This window comes from Trichomycterus rosablanca, chromosome 6, assembly GCF_030014385.1.
Source record: "Trichomycterus rosablanca isolate fTriRos1 chromosome 6, fTriRos1.hap1, whole genome shotgun sequence".
Lineage (NCBI taxonomy): Eukaryota > Metazoa > Chordata > Actinopteri > Siluriformes > Trichomycteridae > Trichomycterus > Trichomycterus rosablanca.
The window spans coordinates 50,223,708-50,250,984 of NC_085993.1; the positions used below are offsets into that span (position 1 = coordinate 50,223,708).

A 27,277-nucleotide genomic window follows, 5' to 3' on the forward strand; every position below is an offset into this window, starting at 1 on the left:
CAACTTTGGATTCATCTGTCAAAAGCACATTGTTCCAGAAGTCCTGGTCTTTGTCTAGGTGTTCTCTGGTAAACTTAAGTCTTGCCCTGATGGTTTTTTTTTTTTGACAGCAAGACAAAGAGACAAAAAAAAGACAAAGGTTCTCATGGGGTGTCCTAACTTTTTCACATGACTGTATACATGATAACACTATCATGTTAAATTACAATGTCCTTAAGTGCACAAACCATTCCTCTATTTGTGCATTTTATTTATTAAAAAAATGTATAAATTACATTTGAGTTAATTAGAAATAGACTGTAAGAAAAGCTTACACAAAAGAGCCTCTTATTTAAAGTTCTGCTTATGTTTGCCAAATTTAACACTGATTATGTTTAGAATGAATAAACATTAGCAATTACAGCAAGTACAGCGGTACCTTGTAACTCAATGTCCCCTAAACTCAAAATCGTTGAAACTCGACTCACTTCATCGAGAAATTTGTTCCATTAAACTCAACGTGTTCAGTTTGTTTTGAATATTATTTGTTGAATTTCAAAGTAACAATGAACTGCCGCTTTGTTCGGCGCTCAGCTTAAGCGGTGCAGTAAAACATCATCAGAGTGTGAATATGACCTGTTTCACTTTCAAACTTGTGTTACAGCTCGAGCTTCTGAGAAATGGTGAGAATCAGAATCAGCTTCTCCCAGAGTCTAAACAGCTTACTAAGCTAATGTGCCACTTCTCATGTGAATGCGCCGGTACTGAATGGAATACATTGTTCCAAGATTAAGCATCTCCACGATTATGAAGCATAAGGAAACAATAAATAAGTAAAAGAATCAGGACACTTCGGTTCATGCTCGCGACCAAATCACAGACATGATGTTGTTTGAAATAACACACATATGCAGCAGGATATACAAATGACTTTCTCAGCTGGTTTAAGTCAGCATTTTTTTACTAACAGCTGTATGCAGCAAAGCACAAGGATTCTGGTTCTTCCCACATAAACAGATGAATTAGAAACAGAACTCTGATTAGGCTGGTTGTTTATTAAACTGCAGGGAGTGATGGGAGAGAAAGTCTGGAGTGAATGTGAAACAGATACCGTGACCTGCGTTTCTGAGTTTTTACTTGGGAGCAGCTTTAGTTGTAAATAAAGATTTTATTTTAAAGCTTTAGAGTTATACAGCTCTGTCCACTTTTAAAAATAGCCAACTGATGTTGGTATAATTTCTTGGTGATTTTTGTTAAGTCTAAATCTGTTTTTTAATTGTGTTTTTAACATCCAACTGGTGTTGTTCAATACATTCACATTTTAACCCAGAGCGACTTACAGAAGAGCTTCCATAGTGAACATTACCTACTCAAGTTTAAGTGGACAACAGTCCAAGAATATAAAGAAATGAATGAGTGTTAGTAAGTAAGTACGTCAGCTTAAGTGTTTAGTAAAGAGGTGATGAAGGTTTTTAATCGTCTTTTGAAGACAGCGAGAGACTCAGATGTTCGAACAGACAAAGGAAGCTCGTTCCACTACTTTGGTGCAAGTACAGAGAAGAGCCTTGATGCTGATGCTCGTCTTCCTTGAGTTCTGGGTGGAGGATCAATTCGAGTGAGACTAGTGGCACGGAGCGAGGTTTTATTAGTCCTCGAAGGTACAACCCCAAATCAGAAAAAGTTGGGACAGTATGGAAAATGTAAATAATAATAAAAAAACAGAGTTTCTTACATTTACTTTGACTTTTATTTGATTGCAGACATGATGAACCCAAAATATTTCATGTTTTATCTGTTAATAAACATCCATTCATGCATTTCAGTCCTGCATTCAACACATTACAAAAAAAGTTGGGATGGGGGCAATTTAGGGTTAGTAATGAGGTGAAAAAACTAAATAATGATGAATGATGAATAATTCCTGAGTTGTTCCTTGCCACTGTCGCCTTTGGCTGCTTAACAGGGGTTTTTGGTCTGTTGGTCCTGGATTCCACTGTAAAAAGCGCTATATAAATAAATTTGACTTGACTAGCAGAATATCTCAATTGTAGCCATTATTAACGGTCATTAGAAAATACACTGATCAGCCATAACATTAAAACCACCTCCTTGTTTCTACACTCACTGTCCATTTTATCAGCTCCACTTACCATATAGAAGCACTTTGTAGTTCTACAATTACTGACTGTAGTCCATCTGTTTCTCTGCATGCTTTGTTAGCCCCCTTTCATGCTGTTCTTCAATGGTCAGGACCCCCACAGGACCACCAAAGAGCAGGTATTATTTAGGTGGTGGATCATTCTCAGCACTGCAGTGACACTGACATGGTGGTGGTGTGTTAGTGTGTGTTGTGCTGGTATGAGTGGATCAGACACAGCAGCACTGCTGGAGTTTTTAAACACCTCACTGTCACTGCTGAACTAAGAATAGTCCACCAACCAAAAACATCCAGCCAACAGCGCCCCGTGGGCAGCGTCCTGTGACCACCGATGAAGGTCTAAAAGATGACCGACTCAAACAGCAGCAATAGATGAGCAATCGTCTCTGACTTTACATCTACAAGGTGGACCGACTAGCTAGGAGTGTCTAATAGAGTGGACAGTGAGTGGACACGGTATTTAAAAACTCCAGCAGCACTGCTGTGTCTGATCCACTCATTCCAGCACAACACACACTAACACACCACCACCATGTCAGTGTCACTGCAGTGCTGAGAATGACCCACCACCTAAATAATACCTGCTCTGTGGGGGTCCTGTGGGGGTCCTGACCATTGAAGAACAGGGTGAAAGGGGGCTAACAAAGCATGTAGAGAAACAGATGGACAACAGTCAGTAATTGTAGAACTACAAAGTGCTCCTATATGGTAAGTGGAGCTGATAAAATGGACAGTGAGTGTAGAAATAAGGAGGTGGTTTTAATGTTATAGCTGATCAGTTTATAAATAAAAGCATCCATCACTCCGCACATTGATCCTTTAATTAAATATTGATTATAATTCCTACACGAACCCTGCATGAGGCAGCAAAAATGTACAAAAGCATTTTTTTAATGGCCGAACAGTAATAACTCCAAAAGGAAAAAGATCGTGGGCATCCCCCATCCCGCTAATGACACCCAAGTCTGAAAACCAGCTTGTTATCGTTGACTAATGTGAAACATCCCAACGTGGAAGTCATCACCAGAGCTCTGGACGTTTAATTAAAAACCCCTGACAGAGAGGGGACGAGAGAGACTCAGACATATTAAGTCAAAGAGGAAATATCTTAATGAGGAAGCCTGGATGGGACCTTCCATCAACGTCCCACCGAGGAAGCAATTTTACCTCATCAGCTATAATGCCATTACTGCCCCATCTACAGGGCGTGTCTCTTAATAAAACATGTATCCCAAGGGCCCAAATAAATGTGAGATATAAACTGAACGTGTCCGCCTATTGTGTAATTCAGCCCAGATTGAACTGAAATTGAATTAAACTAATAAATACGGTCCTGCACGAAGAAAGTGAGAGACGGAGGGATTAAATTTGCCTCGCTGTGATTGCATGGACGTAAGACGAACACACACACACACACACACTTGCACCTGAGGCAGGTCGACAGGCTCAGCAGCACCACGGTGACCACTCATCAATCATGAAGGACTCACAGATCCACACAGTGCTACACGATTCTGCCTCTATCAGTGTTTACCCCGCTGTGACCCTGACACCGACGTCTCTGCTCTGAATACACGAGCCAGCCTGATTTACTACGAATGTCAAATAAAAATACTCTCTGCAGCTGTTCAGCTCATGAGAATCAGCCTGTGCAACGTGTTCCTCTATATAATCATTACATTTATATTATTATGTATATACAAACATACAGAATACAGTACATGCATACACACATATACATATATACACACATCACACCTGCACACACACATCATACATACATACACACATATACACTGGAAAACTCACATACTCACATACACACACCATACATAGACACACATACATATTTACAAATATACAGGCACATCATACATACATCTACATACAAACACACACATCATACACACACATATACTGTACATATATACTGTACATACACATACATACATACTGTACATCTACATACACACACACACACACACACACACACACACATATACATATATACACACATCACACCTGCACACACACACATCATACATACATACACACATTATACATACACTGGAAAACTCACATACACACATCATACTTAGACACACACACACACACATACATATTTACAAATATACACACACCATACATAGACACACATACATATTTACAAATATACACACACATCATACACAGACACACACATCATATACACACACATATACAAATATACATACACACATACATACGCACACCTACATACACACACATCATACATACACACACAAATACACACATTATACATACACACTGGAAAACTCACATACACATACTTACAAATATACACACACCATACGTAGAAACACATACAGTACACACATACACACTTACAAATATACACTCACATCATACATACATCTACATACACACACAACAAACCTAGACACACACACACACCTACATATACACACACATCATGCATAGATACACATACATACAGACATTCTACACACATACAAATATACACATACACATATATACATACTGTATATACAAACACACCTGCATACACACACACACATCATAAATACATACACAAATACACACATTATACATACACACTGGAAAACTTACATACACACATACATACAAATATACACACACCATACATAGACACACATACACACTTACAAATATACACACACATCATACATACATCTACATACACACGTCATACATAGACACACACACACACCTACATATACACACACATCATAGATTGATACACATACATACAGACATGTACATACACACACAAACACACATACACACACACACACACACATACACACATTCTACACACATATAAATATACACATATACAAACACATACATACACACACACATCACACCTGCACACACACACATCATACATACATACACACATACACACATTATACATACACACTAGAAAACTCACATACACACATACATACTTACAAATATACACACACCATACATAGACACACACACACATCATACTGACATCTACACACACACATTATAGACACATACACACACATATACACAAACAAAAAATACATACACACATACATACACACCCACACATATAAAAAATAAACACATACATACACACATAAAAAATAAACACATACATACACACACACACATATAAAAAATAAACTCATACATACACACACATAAAAAATAAACTCATACATACACACACACACATATAAAGAACAAACTCATACATACACACACACACACACACACATATAAAAAATAAACTCATACATACACACACACATACATACAGTGTATCACAAAAGTGAGTACACCCCTCACATTTCTGCAGATATTTAAGTATATCTTTTCATGGGACAACACTGACAAAATGACACTTTGATACAATGAAAAGTAGTCTGTGTGCAGCTTATATAACAGTGTAAATTTATTCTTCCCTCAAAATAACTCAATATACAGCCATTAATGTCTAAACCACCAGCAACAAAAGTGAGTACACCCCTTAGTGAAAGTTCCTGAAGTGTCAATATTTTGTGTGGCCACCATTATTTCTTAGAACTGCCTTAACTCTCCTGGGCATGGAGTTTACCAGAGCTTCACAGGTTGCCACTGGAATGCTTTTCCACTCCTCCATGACGACATCACGGAGCTGGCGGATATTCGAGACTTTGCGCTCCTCCACCTTCCGCTTGAGGATGCCCCAAAGATGTTCTATTGGGTTTAGGTCTGGAGACATGCTTGGCCAGTCCATCACCTTTACCCTCAGCCTCTTCAATAAAGCAGTGGTTGTCTTAGAGGCGTGTTTGGGGTCATTATCATGCTGGAACACTGCCCTGCGACCCAGTTTACGGAGGGAGGGGATCATTCTCTGCTTCAGTATTTCACAGTACATATTGGAGTTCGTGTGTCCCTCAATGAAATGTAACTCCCCAACACCTGCTGCACTCATGCAGCCCCAGACCATGGCATTCCCACCACCATGCTTGACTGTAGGCATGACACACTTATCTTTGTACTCCTCACCTGATTGCCGCCACACATGCTTGAGACCATCTGAACCAAACAAATTAATCTTGGTCTCATCAGACCATAGGACATGGTTCCAGTAATCCATGTCCTTTGTTGACATGTCTTCAGCAAACTGCTTGCGGGCTTTCTTGTGTAGAGACTTCAGAAGAGGCTTCCTTCTGGGGTGACAGCCATGCAGACCAATTTGATGTAGTGTGCGGCGTATGGTCTGAGCACTGACAGGCTGACCCCCCACCTTTTCAATCTCTGCAGCAATGCTGACAGCACTCCTGCGCCTATCTTTCAAAGACAGCAGTTGGATGTGACGCTGAGCACGTGCACTCAGCTTCTTTGGACGACAAACGCGAGGTCTGTTCTGAGTGGACCCTGCTCTTTTAAAACGCTGGATGATCTTGGCCACTGTGCTGCAGCTCAGTTTCAGGGTGTTGGCATCTTCTTGTAGCCTTGGCCATCTTCATGTAGCGCAACAATTCGTCTTTTAAGATCCTCAGAGAGTTCTTTGCCATGAGGTGCCATGTTGGAACTTTCAGTGACCAGTATGAGAGAGTGTGAGAGCTGTACTACTAAATTGAACACACCTGCTCCCTATGCACACCTGAGACCTAGTAACACTAACAAATCACATGACATTTTGGAGGGAAAATGACAAGCAGTGCTCAATTTGGACATTTAGGGGTGTAGTCTCTTAGGGGTGTACTCACTTTTGTTGCCGGTGGTTTAGACATTAATGGCTGTATATTGAGTTATTTTGAGGGAAGAATAAATTTACACTGTTATATAAGCTGCACACAGACTACTTTTCATTGTGTCAAAGTGTCATTTTGTCAGTGTTGTCCCATGAAAAGATATACTTAAATATCTGCAGAAATGTGAGGGGTGTACTCACTTTTGTGATACACTGTACATACATACATAAATCCAGGCCGTTATCTTTTCGTCAGTAGCCTCTGTCTAAGACCCTCTTCCTCTACCTCCTAATCTGCACTTCCTCATCTAATAAAGACAATAAACAGAGAGCGGGCGCAGAAGTGAATACTCACCAGATTCATCCTCCCTGATGACAGGTTACAGATTTAACTACTGCTCCACGCTGCACACATCTGGAGGAGGACGTTCAACACAGCACATCTGTTCTTCACTGATGAGAGGAGGCCTGGGAAACAGGAGAGACGACACGATATAAGTAACTGCGTCACTGTAATCACACATCACACACAGGTCAGAGTCGCGACTGACAGTACTGTGAGGGTTAAGGGCCTTGCTCAAGGGCCCAACAGTAGCAATGTGGTGGTGATGAGACTTGAACCTGCAACCTTCTGATTACTAGTCCAGTACCTTAACCCGTACGCTACAACTGCCCTAAAGTTTACATACACTTACGTTACATTTGTGGCAAAGTGACTTACAATTGTGACTGAACAGTTTGAGCAATTGAGGATTAAGGGCCTTGCTCAGGGGCCCAACAGTGGCAGCTTGGCAGTGCTGGGGCTTGAACCTGCAACCTTCTGATTACTAGTCCAGTACGATAACCACTGAGCTAACACTGTCCTTGCTTCCTTGCTCTTGTCCTCAATAGGGCAGTTGTAGCCTAGTAGGTAGGGTACTGGACTAGTAATCCAAAGGTTGCTGGTTCAAGCCCCAGCATTGCCAGGTTGTCATTGTTGGGCCCTTGAGCAAGGCCCTTAACAATATACTGTCACCGTACTGTAAGTCGCTTGGGATAAAAGTGTCCAAAATCACAAATCAGGTAGTGAAATTATGATCTGATGATATTGAAGGTGGGTTGTAGAGGTGCCCTGTCCACCAAAAGCACATAGCCCGCTCCCCTCAGGAAAGACTGAGGTGCTCAGGATTCGGAAACACTAAATAACAAGACACCCAGAAAACAAGAGAAAACAGAAGACTGTTGAGAAGCTTTCATCAGACGTGAGGCAACTGGCTATAAATTATTTACTCCAGCCCTGTGGCTGATGCTACTCCCCAATCGACAGGAAGGAAAATAACGAGCGACCGCTTTCCATTCATCCTCCGAGAACCGAGACGAGAGGGAGACCGAAAAAGGAGGGGGAGACTTAAACGCCCTGATAAATTAGTCCAGGAGGCCAGAAGAATGTGAATTCTGTGCTACATCTGTGAGAAGGAACGGAAAATGAAAGCAAAAAATGATATGCACGGATGCCCGTTGATGACAGGAGGGTGAGGACGGTGGGGGTGGTTGGGCGGATGAGGGATGAAATCCAGCGCTGGTGAGTGACAGCGAAGCTCCGGCTGCATGTGTGGATCAATCGTGCGCCATTACATCTCGGATTAACAAGATACAACATCTGAGGTGAAACACACACACACACACACACGCACACACACAGCTACTGAGATAATGCCGCTTCCCTTTAGGTGCCGCCCTTCCCCCCGAGTTATGCACCGAGAAACTGAGGAAATACGGAGACGCGGCTCTGTGGGTGAGTGAAAATCTGCATGGTAACAGCAGTGACACCAACCACAGTCATTCAGGTAGATCTCAGAACTAAATCTCTCTACACAGACGCATTTTACATCATCCTACACTCCCGAGAAGAGGGCATGTCTAAATTCTTAGATCCCTTAAAATGCTCCTACTGAGGCGCCTTAATTCTGAGTGATGATCTGACTGAATAACGAAGGAGCGTCCAACGCTTCCTCAGCGCTGAAGGCAATCCCAGCATTCAGTGCGGCACGACTTCTCACGAATGGAATGCGGAGCAACCAACGGAGTTCTTTTCAAATGTAAATAAATGAAGGTGCACAAGTGTCGTTTATTTGTAAATTCGGGCTCGTCAGGGACACGGAGGGAGACGTTAGCTGATTTGAACTACACCTCCTTGTTTCTACACTCACTGTCCATTTTATCAGCTCCACTTACCACTTACCCTTTGATGCTGTTCTTTAATGGTCAGGACCCCCACAGGACCACCACAGAGCAGCTATTATTTGGGTGGTGGATCATTCTCAGCAATGCAGTGACACTGACATGGTGGTGGTGTGTTAGTGTGTGTTGTGCTGCTATGAGTTTTTAAACACCTCACTGTCACTGCTGGACTGAGAATAGTCCACCAACCAAATCATCCAGCCAACAGCGCCCCGTGGGCAGCGTCCTGTGACCACTGATGAAGGTCTGGAAGATGACCAACTCAAACGTCTCTGACTTTACATCTACAAGGTGGAGTGTCTAATAGAGTGGAGAGTAAGTGGACATGGTATTTAAAAACTCCAGCAGTGCTGCTGTGTGGAGCATCTAAATAATCTGCCTTTTGAGCTCCATGTCTTATTAGAATCCTCTCTACTAAGGCAGCTGATCAGGTAGGCAGTAGGCAGCAAGGCAGCTCACTAGGTTTTCAGACAGACCCATATTTACACCCTCTTTGTGATGACAGCCTTCACTCCTCTGGCAAGTCTTTCCAGAATATTTGGGAGTGTGTCTGTGGAAATCTGTGTCTTGCAAGCTCTGGCATTAGACAAGGCCTGGCTTGTGTCGGCAACTGGAGTTCCTTCACACAAAAATCGTCCAACCATGTCTCAAGAAACTTAAGGCAGGAACACACCCTGGACAAGGCTTTCCACAAGATATTGGACACAGTGGCACAGTGGGATTTTCCGCTAGCACACCAGCGCTGGGATTCTGAACCCGGTCGGCTGGGCGGCCCCTAGCAGGCGCAATTGGCAGGGCCTGCAGCAGACGAAATTGGGCACTAGTTTGTTGGGCGGTAAAAGTCCGGACTAAAAACTAGGTAAGGTCTTCAACACTGTGTAAAGTACAGAAGTGGAGGAGCGTGGAGAGAAGTGAGTGACTCTCCGTGTGCAGGACTGGCCTCACATGCAAATCCACCAAAGTACGATCAAAAAAGAAGCGGACAAGAGGGGGCGGACACACGCAGAGATGTATTAACTACAGTTTATTAAAAACAGGACACGACAAGTTTACACAAAACAAGACACAAACACACAACCTATGCTACATGCTAAGATAACAAGGCTAAGCTAAACACAAATAAACTAAGCTAAATACTAATCTAAACACTAAACATACAAGAATGCTGACTAAACTATACTAACCCCTCAGCTAAGGCTAACGATACTAAAGCTAAACATGAACAAGGTTTATAAACCTGGACAAAAGCATGGATAATAACTAGGGACAAACCTGACAAACAGAAGCAAACAGGAACAAACAAAACAAACTAAACAAACAAACCAAAACAAGGCAAACAAACAAACGGACAGAGTCAAAATACAAATCAAATCAAAACAAGGCAAACAGGCAAAATAAGCAGGAGTACACCAAACCAACATGACAGAGTCACAGGCAAAATAGACTCCTAAATGCCCTCAGATGAGGGGCAGCTGGGGCTAATTAGCAGAGGGGACCAATCATAAAAGAGGGGCGTTGGCTGGAGACTGAGGGTGCTCCTGGAGAGAGGGGCGTGGCACATAGCCACTCTCTAGGAGCACAGAGGGGCTGAATTCGTGACAGGTTGATGGATCATGCACACGTCAAATGGAGTGTGTGTCAGGCGAATATACCCTCCTCAGACACCATCGGGGTCCCCATAATTTTAAATAATGTCCAGGCAAGAATGTTGGACACGAAGGCCCTGCTTGCATGTGCGATGTGTTCAATTTGTCCCCAAGGGGTTTATTGAGGTTGGGGTCAGGGATCTGGACGCCAATGGGGTTCCTCCACACCAAACTCATTAACCTATGACTTACGGACTTCGATTTCTGGATCTAATCAGTGGTGAAATGCACACCTACAGAGATGAGACACCCGTGTGCACCCGTGGTTTAGAAAGGCCGGGTACAAGCCAAATAACACCGTTATTTTCTGCCTTCATTCAAGTTCTGCACTGAGGGGTGTGAACGGGCGCGAAAGTAAAGCAAAGCAGCTCCACAGAGGTGTTAAAGTCTGCATGGTAACAAGACTATCGCCAACCTCCGGAGAAATCCTGACAGCTCCTGAGAGCGATCAGCACTGTACGCCGTGTCCACGTCTTACACCAGTTATTAACAAAAAAAACAACAGTACAAAACGTCTAGCTCATGCGTAACGGATTAATATTCGCCATGTTATCGTGAGCACACACCCACACACATGACCAAAACACACCCAGCACTGAAACCAGACGGAATCGATGCCCGCATGCTGCCTCTGTGGCCGACGATAACGCCTGTCTGTTATTCCTGCAATGCAGTCGCGGCAGCACAGCAAAAACGAGAGAGCAGCTACATGATTCACACACACACACACACACACACATGTGGAGCGCTCACCTTGTAATGCGACCAGGCAGTAACAGCCAGAAGCAAAGATCAAGAGTGAGAACGGACGAGCGAGACTAAAACAGACCGATAGGAATTCTCTCGCACGGCATGTGAGGCAGAAAAAAAAATCCAGCCACTTTTTTCTCTCTCTCGAGGGCCGGCACCGCCGCCTTTCTCCTTCCTTCTAGCCTCAATCGAACAATACAGGCAGGAAAAGATAGACGAGATGCCGAGGTTCGATTGCCACAGTGTGAGTGAAGCGAGTGGGGAGAAGAGAGACGCGAGAGTCGGAGGAAAAGCGAACCGTGATAACAGCATTAGTAATCAAATCAGGCAGAAAGGAAAACAGTGCTCATACACATCGGAATGCTTGCTTTGCTGCTGCCATGAATTTTGAACCCCCTTACCCTTTGCCTCGGATGAAGTGACCCGGAGAAAGCTGCCTCGGATGAAGTGACCTGGAGAAAGTCGAGCCCTCTGCTCTCGACCTTGTAAATATGACTGAACTTTAAATGAACTCCCACCGCTCAGTGTCGGTCCAACCGTTGGTCCTGGGTGGGGGAGATATCATTAATCAGGCCAATTTTAACATTCGCATTCTTATCTATGCCCTAACACTACCCGCTAGGGATGTAACGATACACTCTACCCACGATGTGATGCGATTCACGATACTGGGTTCACGAAACAATTTTTTCCCGATTTTTTTAAACAAAATGGAATTGAAGACAAATTATGACAAAGTTTCCTTTTATTATTTCTCTTTAAATAATAAAATACTGTATTTTTGCTTATCTTTTATTTATCTAAATAATAAATGTCTTTTTATTTCTGAGGTAGGTACAAACTATGCAAAACAATGCTTTGTGTAAAAAAAAAACTAAAATGAAATAAATCCCACATTAAATAAATAAATGAATAACACAAATAAAGAAAGTCTCCTCACATAAATCAATTTGGCTGGAAAATTCCGAACCTGGCAACCCTGTAGTGACGTCAACCAGGCGAGGTGAATAGCGTCAGCGCCCTCTGCTGTTTAAAGTGAATATCGATTCATTATACATGTAAACCGATTTGAAACGTCACACATGTAAATCGATATCTAACTGTCTTGTGGTGCATCGTTACATCCCTACTACCCGCTAACTCCTTACCGCGGGGCATTGGAAGTGCCGTTACTGCTTTCTATGAACTGGTAACCATTAGCATGTATCCAGTCACTGAAAATGTATGGAGTTTAAGATTTAGTAAAAACAGGTCTGTTCTAAATTAGGACATGCGAAGAGTGTCACACGTTCCAGAAGCTTCTAACTCATGGCGAATCTGTTTATGGTTCTTGGGTTGGGTTTTGGTGTTTGTCCATCCTTGGCTAGAAACTACTGAAGTTACCAGCAGTAGTCAATCACTATCAGCAATAAACAATTAGGACATAATGGCAAAAATGTTAAATAAAATGTAGAACTAATAACTTTAATATTAATATTTTCATCTGCCTGTATGGATAACGGTGGCTTAGTGGGTAGCACTGTCGCCTCACAGCAAAGAGGTCCTGGGTTCGATCCCCAGGCGAGGCGGTCCGGGTCCTTTCTGTGTGGAGTTTGCATGTTCTCCCCGTGTCTGTGTGGGGGTTTCCTCCGGGAGCTCCGGTGTCCTCCCACAATCCAAAAACATGCAGTCAGGTTCAGTGGAGACACTGAATTGCCCTATAGGTGAATATGTGTGTGTGTGTGTGTGTGTGTGCCCCCTACAAAAAGTCCCAGAAGTGCTTGTATTTTCTGTGACAGCTTCAGAAATTTAGGCTGCCTCAAGCCTTGCTGGTTCTTATGGTTCTACACTGCAATAATCGTGTCCGTCATCGCATCTTCAATCACCGTCTGGTTCGGCTCGGCATCTCTGCACACCAAGCGTAAGCTACAGTGTACAGTACAGAGAAAATGTGCAGAGAAAATCATCAGCTGTCGTCTTTCCACCCTCGTCGTCTTCTGTACTCGTCTAGGATGAGGAAGAGGGCAGGGAAGATCATGGCCGACTCTTCACACCCTTGTCACTCCCTTTTCCAGCGGTTTTTATTTAACGGCTTGAACAGAATGCACATGGATTTTATCATACATGCTGCACCTCACATGTGCCTCTCACATTTTTCCCTTACGCAGTCAATGCACATACGGACCTTATTTATTTAATTATCTCCATCGCACATTTTTTTACTTGAAGTTTGTCAGTGTGCTGTACTGTACTCCATCTGATGCTGTTGTATTGTTTATTCTATGTTTAAATACACCGATCAGCCATAACATTAAAACCACCTTGTTTCTACACTCACTGTTCATTTTATCAGCTCCACTTATCATATCGAAGGATAGTCCATCTGTTTCTCTACATGCTTTCTCTTCATGCTGTTCTTCAATGGTCAGGACCCCCACTGGACCACTACAGAGCAGGTATTATTTAGGTGGTGGATCGTTCTTAGCACTGCAGTGACGATGACATGGTGGTGGTGTGTTAGTGTGTGTTGTGCTGGTATGAGTGGATCAGACACAGCAGCGCTGCTGGAGCTGCTGGACTGAGAATAGTCCACCAACCAAAAAAATATCCAGCCAACAGCAACCCCGTGGGCAGCATCCTGTGACCCCTGATGAAGGTCTAGAAGATGACCGACTCAAACAGCAGCAATAGATGAGCGATCGTCTCTGACTTTACATCTACAAGGTGGACCAACTAGGTAGGAGTGTCTAATAGAGTGGACAGTGAGTGGACACTCATACCAGCACAACACACACCATCACCATGTCAGTGTCACTGCAGTGCTGAGAATGATTCACTACCTAAATAATACCTGCTCTGTGGTGGTCCTGTGGGGGTCCTGACCATCGAAGTGCTTCAAAAGTGCTTCTATATGGTAAGTGGAGCTGATAAAATGGACAGTGAGTGTAGAAACAAGGAGGTGGTTTTAATGTTATTCCTGTTTGCATCTCACAAACAGGAGGAGCTGAATGAGTTCTGCTAAGCTTGTAAATGCGCTGATGAACAAAACTATGAACTATGAACAAGTGCTGAATCATCAAACCCCTTATTGCACAGCAGGGATGTTTTATTAAATGTGTGCTGGATGTTTTCGGGGCACAGATCACAACCGATATCCCTTGTGTTTGCTCTCTAATCAAAACCAAAATAACCTGTAACGATGGAGTTTCTATTTTCAGGGTCTAATCAAGCTGAGAAATTTGCGAATACCACCTCAGAACTGCGCTGGCCTTGTCATGGTTCTATTTCACAGTGACACTGAGTGAGTTATAGTTCAGCGTCTGAGCCGTATCTTTACAGGAAGCAGAAGAGATAGCCGTGTAGTAAGGTCAGGCCGGCTTATATTTATGCTTCCACGGTTGTAGTTCTTATCAGCGGCTTTATGAGGCGCGGCGGCGCGTACGGACAGTGATTATTCACAAACGTAATGCGTACTTCATCCTGCGGGGACGGTTGGTGAGGTACTTTAGCCTGTACTAAATTTTGCATTGGAGAATCGATCGGACTAATGAAAGTCCATTTCTATTTTTTGCCGGCTCTGTTTAGCTGGTTCAGCTGAATTGTGGGGATGCACTATGGTTACTAGCCCACACACACACACACACACACACACAGGTACAGACAGTGAAATACAGCAGGTCTGATTTTCCTATCACTCTAAATGGCATCAGAAACATGTAACGTGTCAGTGTTGCGGTGGGTCCAATTCACAGGGCAAAATGTAGGAAACACCCCAGACAGGTCGCCAGTCCATCACAGAGCACACACACACACACACACACACATACACACACACACACACACACACACATACACACACAGGTACAGAGAGAGAAATACAGCAGGTCTGAAGAAACATGTAACGTGTCAGTTTTATTTATTCAATCATTCATTCATTAGCTTTTTTACCACTGCTTCATCCTGGTCAGTGTTGCAGTGGGCCCAATTCACAGGGCAAAATGTTGGAAACACCCCGGACAGGTCGCCAGTCCATCACAGGGCAGAAACACACACACATACACTTACACGAAGGGCAATTTTGTATCTCCAATTGAACTGACTGCAGGTCTTTGGACTGTAGGAGAAAACCAGAGCACCCAAAGGAAACCTACACAGACACAGGGAGAACATGCAAACATGTAATACTCCAACTAACTACCTATCTAATACTCCAAGTACCTACCTAATACGAATACCTTTATTGTCATTGTACAAGTACAACTTAACTACTTACATAACACTTCAACTAACTACCTAGCTATCTAAGTTATACTTCAACTAACTACCTATCTAATTCTCCAACTAACTAATTAACTACCAAACTAATACTCAAACTTACTACCTATCTAACATTCCAAGTACCTACCTAACTACTTAAGTAAGACTTTATCTTTAAATATCTAGCTATCTAGGTAATACCCCAACTAACTACCTAACTAATACTACAAGTAACTACCTAAGTAACACTTCAACTATCTAGCTATCTAGGTATTATCCCAACATTTACATTTACATTTTCAGCATTTAGCAGACGCTTTTATCCAAAGCGACTTACACAATGAGCAATTGAGGGTTAAGGGCCTTGCTCAGGGACCCAACAGTGGCAACTTGGTGGTGGCGGGGCTTGAACCGGCAACCTTCTGTTTACTAGTCCAGTACCTTAACCACTGAGCTATCACTGGCCAACTAACTACCTAACTATATAATGCTACAAGCAACTACCTAACTACTTGAGTAACACTTCAGCTATCTAGCTAAGTAATACTCCAGTTACCTAGCTATATAATACTACAAGTACCTACCTAACTACTTAAGTAACACTTTAACTAGCTACCTAACTATCTACTACTCCAGGTAACTACCTCACTACTTTAAATACCTACCTAACAACTTAAGTAATACCCCAACTAACTACCTAACTGTATAATACTACAAGTACCTACCTAACTACTTAAGTAACACTTCAGCTATCTAGCTAAGTAATGCTTCAGCTACCTAACTACTTAAATAACACTTCAACTAACTACCTAACTATCAAATACTCCAAGTAACTACCTTACTACTTAAGTTACACTTCAGCTATCTAGCCATCTAAGTAATACTCCAACTAACTACCTGTCTAATGCTCCAACTAACTATCTATCTAATACTTCAATTACCTACCTAACTACTCAAGTAACACTTTAACTAACTACCTAGATATCTAACTTTCCTTCGGGATCAATAAAGTCTTATCTTATTTTAATACTACAAGTAACTACCTAATACTTAAGTTACACTTCAGCTATTTAGCAATCTAAGTAATACCCCAACTAAATACCTAACTATCAAATACTCCAAGTAACTACCTAACTACTGAAGTAACACTTCAGCTATCTAGCTATCTAAGTAATAATCCAACTAACTACCTGTCTAATGCTCCAACTAACTATCTATCTAATACTTCAATTACCTACCTAACTACTCAAGTAACACTTTAACTAACTACCTAGATATCAAATACTACAAGTAACTACCTTACTACTTAAGTTACACTTCAGCTATCTATTTATCTAATTAATACCCCAACTAACTACCTGTCTAATGCTCCAACTAACTAACTAACTACCTGAGTAATACTCCAGCTACTTAATCGCTGAGCCACCGCTGCCCTGTACGAACACTGCCCACACACTAAAGCACAATTGTACAGTAGATGTAAAGTCTGATAAAGTATTTAAATATTATGAACCGTTCCTATAACTTCATGCACTGATGATGCTCATATTCCATAAAACCTGACTCTGCCATGTCATAATCTGCCATGAGTAATTATAACAGTTTTATACAAGGTCACGTCTTATAACAGTGTTATCACTAGTGTTATCATTAAAGCTGCCATAATGTGTGGTGTCAGTGTGTATCACATGCTAATTTTGGCCTAAATGCTTAGCATTAAACTAGCATTAATATTATGACCGATGCCTTGAAATAATTGTGATAGTAACTGAAAGAACGCCTATATGTTAGTTTTCTTTTGACAGTCACATGACTCATTTATTCCCTTTTTATGATGTAATAGCAAAGGCAATCAGACGGAGACTCCACTGTATATATGAGTTAGGATTGGGATAGAAGCACAGGACTGAAGGTAGGAATGTAGGGTAACGAGGGTAAAAAATAATAAAGTGAGATCTAAACTGGCTTCCTGAGGAAGAGTGTCGTGTGTGAGGGTCTGATAAGGTCTTCAGAGGTCTTCAGTTTAACCTCTACCATTGAGTCCAGCCAACTGGTCCATCTAATGGAAAAAATAACGCCCAGAGAGCCAGAGAGGAATAAACACTCTAAATTCTGAAATATAAAACTAAAATACAATAAATACTGAAATGTGAGACCGACGTTTCAGCTTTTCATGGTTTGTGGAGCCACTTTAGAGCTACTTTTACAGATAAATCGAGGTACTAAAGTTTGGTTTGAGCCAAAACATGTGTTAGTGGTACTTACAATAATTCAATGCCTGTCCTTCTATTTTAATTCCATGTATAAAAAATGGAAATGTCAGTAATTTAATGTGAAATAAAATGTGAAAATAGAGTAAAAAGTTAGTAATACCCCAACTAACTACCTAACTATCTCATAAACATACCTAACTACTTATGTAACACTTCAACTATCTAGCTATTTAAGTAATACCCCAACTAACTACCTAATTATCTAATACTACAAGTACCTACCTAACTACTTAAATTACACTTCAACTATCTAGCTATATAATTATACTCCAACTAACTACGTATCTAATACTCCAAGTAACTAATCAACTACCAAAGTAATACTCCAACTACCTAACTATCTAATACTCTAAGTACCTACCTAACACTTTAACTAACTACCCAGCTATCTAAGAAACACTTCAACTAACTACCTAACACTTCAACTATCCATCTATCTAAGTAATACCCCAACTAACTACCTAACTAACTACCTAACAAATTACCTAAGTATTACTCCACCTACCACTAAAGGGAAATGGAAATGTCAGTCATTTTACCATAAATGGACACAAATATAACCTTAACCTTATAGTACTGTTTTATTTGCACAGCGTACAGTTGCAGACATGGTGTCTATAAACTGCACCCTTGTTCTGATATTCTTTTTTTTTCTTAACTTCATGATCATATTTTTGCATTACATTACATTTACAAATTTTATTACATTTTTTAAATTAAAATTTTATTTGTTAGTCAAATTATTCCTTTCTCATCATATAGTACAGCAAGGCAGAGGGGCGTTTCCCAGCTAACACGAATCCAGCCTCTCTGTGCTCCTATGTGCCATGCCCCTCTCCCCAGGAGCACTCTCAGTGATCAGTGTTGTGATTGGTCCACTACTAATTACCCACAGCTGGGATCAGGGCATTTAAGAGGGCAGGTGTGGGTTCTTCACTAGAGATCTCTCCCGCTATTTTTCACTACAAGCTCTACAATACAGAGTTACTGCACAAATGATACTTAAAACTTTACTGTGCAAAAAAGAAGCCTTATGTTAACCATGTCCAGAAGCGACATCGACTTCTCTGGGCTCGGAGGCATCTAGGATGGACCATCACACAGTGGAAACGTGTATTGTGGTCAGATGAATCAGCATTCCAGGTCATGAAATGAAAGTCAAAGTAAATGTAAGAAACTCTGTGTTTTTTTTTTTTTTTTTGTATTTGCATTTTTCATGCTGTCAGAAGCTTTTTCTGATTTGGGGTTGTTCATATGTACATGTAAATTATGAATGATAAATTTGAGACAAGCCTGCAGTTTACTACGTGTTTAGTCTGTGTACCAAATAACTTTACATTTTAATCGCTCTGAGAAAGACTGCATTTCAGAAAATACATGATTTGGAGCTTAATGTAGCAGAGCTGAACCGTCCAGCCAAACAACACAAACCGCACGTCTGTACTTATCTGTCTCATGGGGTTTCCTTTTGTTTTCTCACAGGTTATTTTAGAAACTGTTTCACATTCATGAATGATTAAATGTGTATAAAATGACTGAGTTTTCAGTCTGACCTTTAAAGGCTTCAACAAAGAAGGAATCAGATTTTTTCTGGATTGATTTATGTAGATGAGGAAAGGAACCATGAAGAAACGATCGACCGCACATGCAGAATAGCCTTAACCATGAAGAAAGGTAAACAAATAAACAGCCAATTAAAAGAAATGACAGAACTGATGATGAACAGACACAAAATTCGACCACATTAAGATGTGACGTGTGGAGGAAAGCCTGAATAAGTCAATGGCTCCAGACCTTATTGGAAGGTTCTTATATCCATGCTACATTTAGTATACATTGTTCAATACAGTCTGGACCAAGGAGACAGACGTATTACATTACTAAAATCGAGACTGAATATTTATTTTGGCGTCATGTCCGTCCCTCTGGTCGGATCTATGGCCCTACTTCACTCATTTAGGGCTTGTTGTGCATATTCTTGCACACATTTACAAGATTAGGCTTTTAATTTGAACATCTCAGCTTGGGGAAGGAGCACATTTTCCCATTAGTTTAGAGAGATAAATGTTATACATGGACTCTAATGAGAAATTTACTATTATTATTCATTCACCGGCTGAAGAATTCTGTGTCCTTTAATCCCTCTGGTAGATAAACAATACTGGATTCACTTCTCTCTTTGATCTGCCCTTTTCCTTCCTTTTTTTAGAGCTGGAAGCACCTAACAGTGAATGTTTTCATCTTTTAGATCTCACTGACAGAAAACAGTAGCAGCTGTAGAAACAGCCTCATTTCTTTCATCTTAGTGTTTCTTTCTCCTGACGCTGGTTTTATATGATAATGAACAGAACATGCAGAGATCATATTTTATACAATCTGGCAATTTAAAAAACTGGAGATGTTGGCACACATTTCAAGTTTTTCTCTGCATGCTTTGTTAGCCCCCTTTCATGCTGTTCTTCAATGGTCAGGACCCCCACAGGACCACCACAGAGCAGGTATTATTTAGGTGGTGGATCATTCTCAGCACTGCAGTGACACTGACATGGTGGTGGTGTGTTAGTGTGTGTTGTGCTGGTATGAGTGGATCAGACACAGCAGCGCTGCTGGAGTTTTTAAACATCTCACTGTCACTGCTGGACTGAGAATAGTCCACCAACCAACAATATCCAGCCAACAGCTTCATGTGGGCAGCGTCCTGTGACCACTGATGAAGGTCCAGAAGATGACCGACTCAAACAGCAGCAATAGATGAGCGATCGTCTCTGACTTTACCTCTACAGAGTGGACCAACTAGATAGAAGTGTCTAACAGAGTGGACAGTGAGTGGACACGGTATTTAAAAACTACAGCAGCGCTATTTATCAAGAATTTCAAAAACAATCTACATCGTCACCTTCCGATGCATTTTTCCAGCGTCATACCGACTTTTTAATGCCATCAGCAAAAATTTTTTTGGTTGAGCTCGTAGCCACTGATGCTTTCACACCATCATCACATGAAAATCTTCTTCCCTTTAAGCTTTTTTGCATCCAAAAAGGTGAAAATCAGGTGGAGCTAAATCCGGACTATAAGCGTCTCTCAGACAAGACCAATTACTCCTCCTCCCACCCTCACCATTTCCTACTAAATATATATAAAAGTGTGGAAACCTTTTGAAGATCCCTCATATATTATTTATCCATATTTCCATATGTATTGGGAAAAAAGCCTTCTGTAAATGGTTCCTGCAAAATAAGAAGGGGTGTCCTAATGCTTCTGTTAAAAAAAACTGCATTGAAATGGCAGTTTAAGACAGAGGCATAAACCTCAAACTATAAGTAAGGAGGAGGTAAGGAAAAATCAGACTAACCACTGAAAGGATTCTACTGTAGATCCAAGTGCAGTGGCTAAAGAGTATTAGAACAAAAATAAACCAAATGTGGTTAAATGTGGTAAAAAGCCCTCTAAACGGTTCTCTAACTGGTTGCTGTAAAATTAGACGGAGTGTCCCAATACTTTTGTCCATTTATAGTGTGTGATATGTAAACCCCCACTATCTTTTCAGGTTCCAAGGTCACCGGTTTATGGTACGAGTAGTCTCTAAGGTACAGCGGTTAAAGCTTCTCCTGCTTCATCCTGCTGTGTGTAAAGTATCAAAATACATCTCAGCTGAAAGACAAGACCAGCCTGCCAAGGGTTTACTGCCAAAGAGACATCTCTTAATAATGAACATAATAATCTTCTATTCTTTCAAAATTCACTGCTTTTTCTTCTGCTGACACAAATTTGTTTTAAACAAATGTAATAAATATAAACAAATGAACAAAGTCCACAACCATGAACCTCAAAGAAAGATTGGAAGTGATTTGCATATTTCTCTACAGTGCAGAATATCATTCAATTATTCAAGGAATCGGGAGGAATTTCAAGTGCGTAAAGGCCACGGACACAAGCTGAAGCTGAACGCTCGTGATCTTCCCTCAGACGGCGCCGCATCAAGAACCTCCACTCAGCACTAGCTGATATAACCACATGGGTGAGGGATTAGTTTATCAAACCTTTATCAAACTCTACAATACAGAGTTACTGCACGAATGATACTTAAAACTTTTCTGTGCAAAAAAGAAGTCTTATGTTAACCATGTCCAGAAGCGACATCGACTTCTCTGGGCTCGGAGGCATCTGGGATGGACCATCACACAGTGGAAACGTGTATTGTGGTCAGATGAATCAGTATGGAATGACGAAAAGGATCCAGACTGTTATCAGCAACGAGTCAAAACGTCAGGGTCTGTCATGGTATGGGGGTGTGTCAGTGCCCGGGTCTGTCATGGTATAGGGCGTGTCAGTACCAGGGTCTGTCATGGTATGGGGGCGTGTCAGTACCAGGGTCTGTCATGGTATGGGGGCGTGTCAGTACGAGGGTCTGTCATGGTATGGGGCGTGTCAGTGCCAAGGTATGTCACGGTATGGGGCGTGTCAGTGCCAGGATCTGTCATGGTATGGGGGTGTGTCAGTGCCAGGATCTGTCATGGTATGGGGGCGTGTCAGTACCAGGGTCTGTCATGGTATGGGGGCGTGTCAGTACCAGGGTCTGTCATGGTATGGGGCGTGTCAGTGCCAAGGTATGTCACGGTATGGGGCGTGTCAGTACCAAGGTCTGTCATGGTATGGGGGCGTGTCAGTACCAGGGTCTTTCACGGTATGGGGCGTGTCAGTGCCAGGATCTGTCATGGTATGGGGGTGTGTAAGTGCCAGGGTCTGTCATAGTATGGGGTGTGTCAGTACCAGTGTCTGTCATGGTATGCGGGTGTGTCAGTACCAGGGTCTGTCATGGTATGGGGCGTGTCAGTACCAGGGTCTGTCATGGTATGGGGGTGTGTCAGTACCAGGGTCTGTCATGGTATGGGGGGGTGTCAGTACCAGGGTCTGCCATGGTATGGGGCGTGTCAGTGCCAGGGTCTGTCATGGTATGGGGGTGTGTCAGTACCAGGGTCTGTCATGGTATGGGGCGTGTCAGTGCCAGGGTCTGTCATGGTATGGGGGTGTGTCAGTACCAGGGTCTGTCATGGTATGGGGTGTGTCAGTGCCAAGGTCTGTCATGGTATGGGGTGTGTCAGTACCAGGGTCTGTCATGGTATAGGGCGTGTCAGTGCCAGGGTCTGTCATGGTATGGGGCGTGTCAGTGCCAGGGTCTGTCATGGTATGGGGCGTGTCAGTGCCAGGGTCTGTCATGGTATGGGGGTGTGTCAGTACCAGGGTCTGTCATGGTATGGGGGTGTGTCAGTACCAGGGTCTGTCATGGTATGGGGGTGTGTCAGTACCAGGGTCTGTCATGGTATGGGGGTGTGTCAGTACCAGGGTCTGTCATGGTATGGGGGTGTGTCAGTACCAGGGTCTGTCATGGTATGGGGGTGTGTCAGTGCCAGGGTCTGTCATGGTATGGGGGTGTGTCAGTACCAGGGTCTGTCATGGTATGGGGGTGTGTCAGTTCCAGGGTCTGTCATGGTATGGGGGTGTGTCAGTTCCAGGGTCTGTCATGGTATGGGGGTGTGTCAGTGCCAGGGTCTGTCATGGTATGGGGCGTGTCAGTGCCAGGGTCTGTCATGGTATGGGGGTGTGTCAGTGCCAGGGTCTGTCATGGTATGGGGCGTGTCAGTGCCAGGGTCTGTCATGGTATGGGGGTGTGTCAGTACCAGGGTCTGTCATGGTATGGGGGTGTGTCAGTACCAGGGTCTGTCATGGTATGGGGGCGTGTCAGTACCAGGGTCTGTCATGGAATTGGGGGTGTGTCAGTACCAGGGTCTGTCATGGTATGGGGGCGTGTCAGTACCAGGGTCTGTCATGGTATGGGGGTGTGTCAGTGCCAGGATCTGTCATAGTATGGGGGTGTGTCAGTACCAGGGTCTGTCATGGTATGGGGCGTGTCAGTACCAGGGTCTTTCATGGTATGGGGTGTGTCAGTGCCAGGGTCTGTCATGGTATGGGGTGTTTCAGTACCAGGGTCTGTCATGGTATGGGGGGGTGTCAGTACCAGGGTCTGTCATGGTATGGGGGTGTGTCAGTGCCAGGATCTGTCATGGTATGGGGGTGTGTCAGTACCAGGGTCTTTCATGGTATGGGGGTGTGTCAGTACCAGGGTCTGTCATGGTATGGGGGTGTGTCAGTACCAGGGTCTGTCATGGTATGGGGGCGTGTCAGTGCCAGGGTCTGTCATGGTATCGGGGCGTGTCAGTACCCTTGGTAAAGGTCATTTACACTCTGTGATGCAGCATTAATACAGAAAAGTACATTGAGATCTTAGAGCAACATGTGCTGCCTTTTTCAGGGACGTCCAGCATTTTTTAACAAGACGATGCAAATCCACCTGCTGCACACATTACAAGGGCGTGGCTGCGGAAGACGAGGGTACGGGTACTGGACTGGCCTGCCTGCAGTCCTGACCTGTCCCCAATAGAGAACGTGTGGAGAATTTTGAACCCCGTACTGCTGCACATCTTAAGACGTGTTTGCAGGAAGAACGAGACAAAATAAAAGCTGAAACACTAAATCACTTGGTCTCGTCGGTGCCAAAACGTCTTTTAAGTGGTGAAAAGGAACGGCAACATTACAAAGTGGTAAATGCTTTACTGTCCCAACTTGTTTTGTTGTGTTGCAGGACTGAAATGCAGGAATGGATGTTTATGCCTTCATTATGCCTTCCTCTCATCCTCCATTTCTTTCACACAGAATCAGGCCTTGGAAATGCAAAATTGAACTAAACGAAGCGTTGCGTCCATCTGTACGTGGTGATTGTGTAATCACGCAGCCTGGCGGCGTGGCGTTAGTTACTAATCGGTTTTGGCGTCGGTCGCTCCTGCTGCAGCCTGGCAGCATGAGGTCACGCCGAGCCACGGGGAGCGTCTGCTGTGATGTTAAATTAAAAATGAACACGCTTTAGCCACGACTCTGACATCCATCACATGTTCTTCACAGCTTTTCTACCAGAGGCTTGTAAACAAAGACAATAACAGGGTTTCTATCTGGCATTTTATTATGTAATATGTTTTATTTATTAAAACAGGCTGGATTCTTCTTGCAGCACGACTAGTCACACGTGTATCCGAGAAGCTGCTACATCTTTAGTGCACAGGACAGAAAGTTACTAACTACACAAGATTCATCAGTTCACAAGGTTATCAAACACAGTCATGGACAATTTTGTATCTCCAGTTCACCTCACTTGCATGTCTTTGGACTATAGGAGGAAACCGGAGCTCCCGGAGAAAACCCACACGGACACGGGGAGAACATACAAACTCCACACACCTGGGAATCAAACCCAGAACCTTCTTGCTGTGAGGCGAAAGTGCTACCCACTGAGCCACCGTGGCATCTGCGCACTTGTACTTTATGTCATGGAAGTTTTGGTAGTACAATGATTTCTGCAGTTCAGAGTCAGGGGGTGCTGGAGCCTATCCCAGCTTTTCAATGGGCACAAGGCACACAGTAACATCCTGGATGGGGCGCCGGTCCATCACAGGGCACACACACACACACACACACACACACACACCCTTTCACCTATAGGGCAATTCAGTGTCTCCAATTAACCTGACTGCACGTCTTTGTACTGTGGGAGGAAACCGGAGCACCCGGGGGAAACCCACATAGACAGGGGGAGAACATGCAAACTCCACACAGAAAGGACCCGGACCGCCCCACCTGGGGATCGAACCCAGGACCTTCTTGCTGTGAGGCAATAGTGCTACCCACCGAGCCACCGTGCCGCCGCTAGACTGACACCCATTTAAAACATGGTTTACATTATGGAGGGAGGCGATTGGGGTGGGTTCTGACCCCCTTAATTAATACTTGGACCCCTTCCCTTCCCCAAAAAAGAAATAAAAACAACAGTTTGGGTGGTGGGGGTCATTAGTGAGCTAAACTCTAACTTCAGACAAAACGTAGAAACTAGCTGATGTTTGGCTAGCGCTACTTCAACCTTAATGAGGACGCAACCAGTTATGATAGTGAAGACAGGCAGGCGAGATGCAAAATGGTACGGTCCACTTTAAAGTGAATGTGGGAAATTGACCACCCCAATTGTCACTGTATGATTTGCATTCTGATTAAGAAGTGGAATAGTGGTGGGCGGCACGGTGGCACAGTGGGTAGCACTACTGTGACCTCACAGCAAGAAGGTCCTGGGTTCGTATCCCAGGTAGAGTGGTCCGGGTCTCTTCTGTGTGGGTCTCTTTCTCCCTCCCTGTCTTGCACCCACTGAGTGCAGGGATACGTTCCAGCACCCTCTGCAACCCTGATATGCAGGATATGCGGAATGTGAGCGAGTACGTGGAACAGTGGTCTCCTGCCAATCCAAACTGTTCCCTTATGCTGTATCCAGATGTTCTGATGTAATTCAAGACCTTCAAAAACATTTCTGCCATAAATCAGAAGCTGTTAACGCTGCTTTGCCTGTTGTGTAAGAAAAGCCGCTGTGTTTGCCTTTCGATATCTATGTGGTCAGCAACAAACATCAGCCAGACGTGGAGGTGTTGATTTTGGTGCTACTTTTATGCAGTATGGTTAAATACACCGATAACATTAAAACCACCTCCTTGTTTTTACACTCACTGTCCATTTTATCAGCTCCACTTACCATATAGAAGCACTTTGTAGTTCTACAATTACTGACTGTAGTCCATCTGTTTCTCTGCATATTTTTTTAACCTGCTTTCGTGCTGTTCTTCAATGGTCAGGACCCCCCACAGGACCACCACAGAGCAGGTATTATTTAGGTGGTGGATCATTCTCAGCACTGCAGTGACACTGACATGGTGGTGGTGTGTTAGTGTGTGTTGTGCTGGTATGAGTGGATGTTTTTAAACACCATGTCCACTCACTGTCCACTCTATTAGACACTCCTACCTAGTTGGTCCACCTTGTAGATGTAAAGTCAGAGACGATCGCTCATCTATTGCTGCTGTTTGAGTCGGTCATCTTCTAGACCTTCATCAGTGGTCACAGGACGCTGCCCACGGGGCACTGTTGGCTGGATATTTTTTTGGTTGGTGGACTATTCTCAGTCCAGCAGTCACAGTGAGGTGTTTAAAAACTGCAGCAGCGCTGCTGTGTCTGATCCACTAATACCAGCACAACACACACTAACACACCACCACCATGTCAGTGTCACTGCAGTGCTGAGAATGATCCACCACCTAAATAATACCTGCTCTGTGGTGGTCCTGTGGGGGTCCTGACCATTGAAGAACAGCATGAAAGGGGGCTAACA

General features: G+C 43.2%; 1 protein-coding gene across 1 annotated transcript in view; it reads right to left on the reverse strand.

Annotated features, from left to right (window-relative positions):
• Positions 1–27,277, reverse strand: part of kank4 (KN motif and ankyrin repeat domains 4) — a 51,110-nt gene that overhangs the window by 12,448 nt on the left and 11,385 nt on the right. Inside the window, exon 2 of the mRNA XM_062997109.1 lies at positions 7,252–7,364. The gene's annotated coding sequence lies outside the window, so the exon portion shown is untranslated. The remainder of the gene's footprint in view (positions 1–7,251; positions 7,365–27,277) is intronic.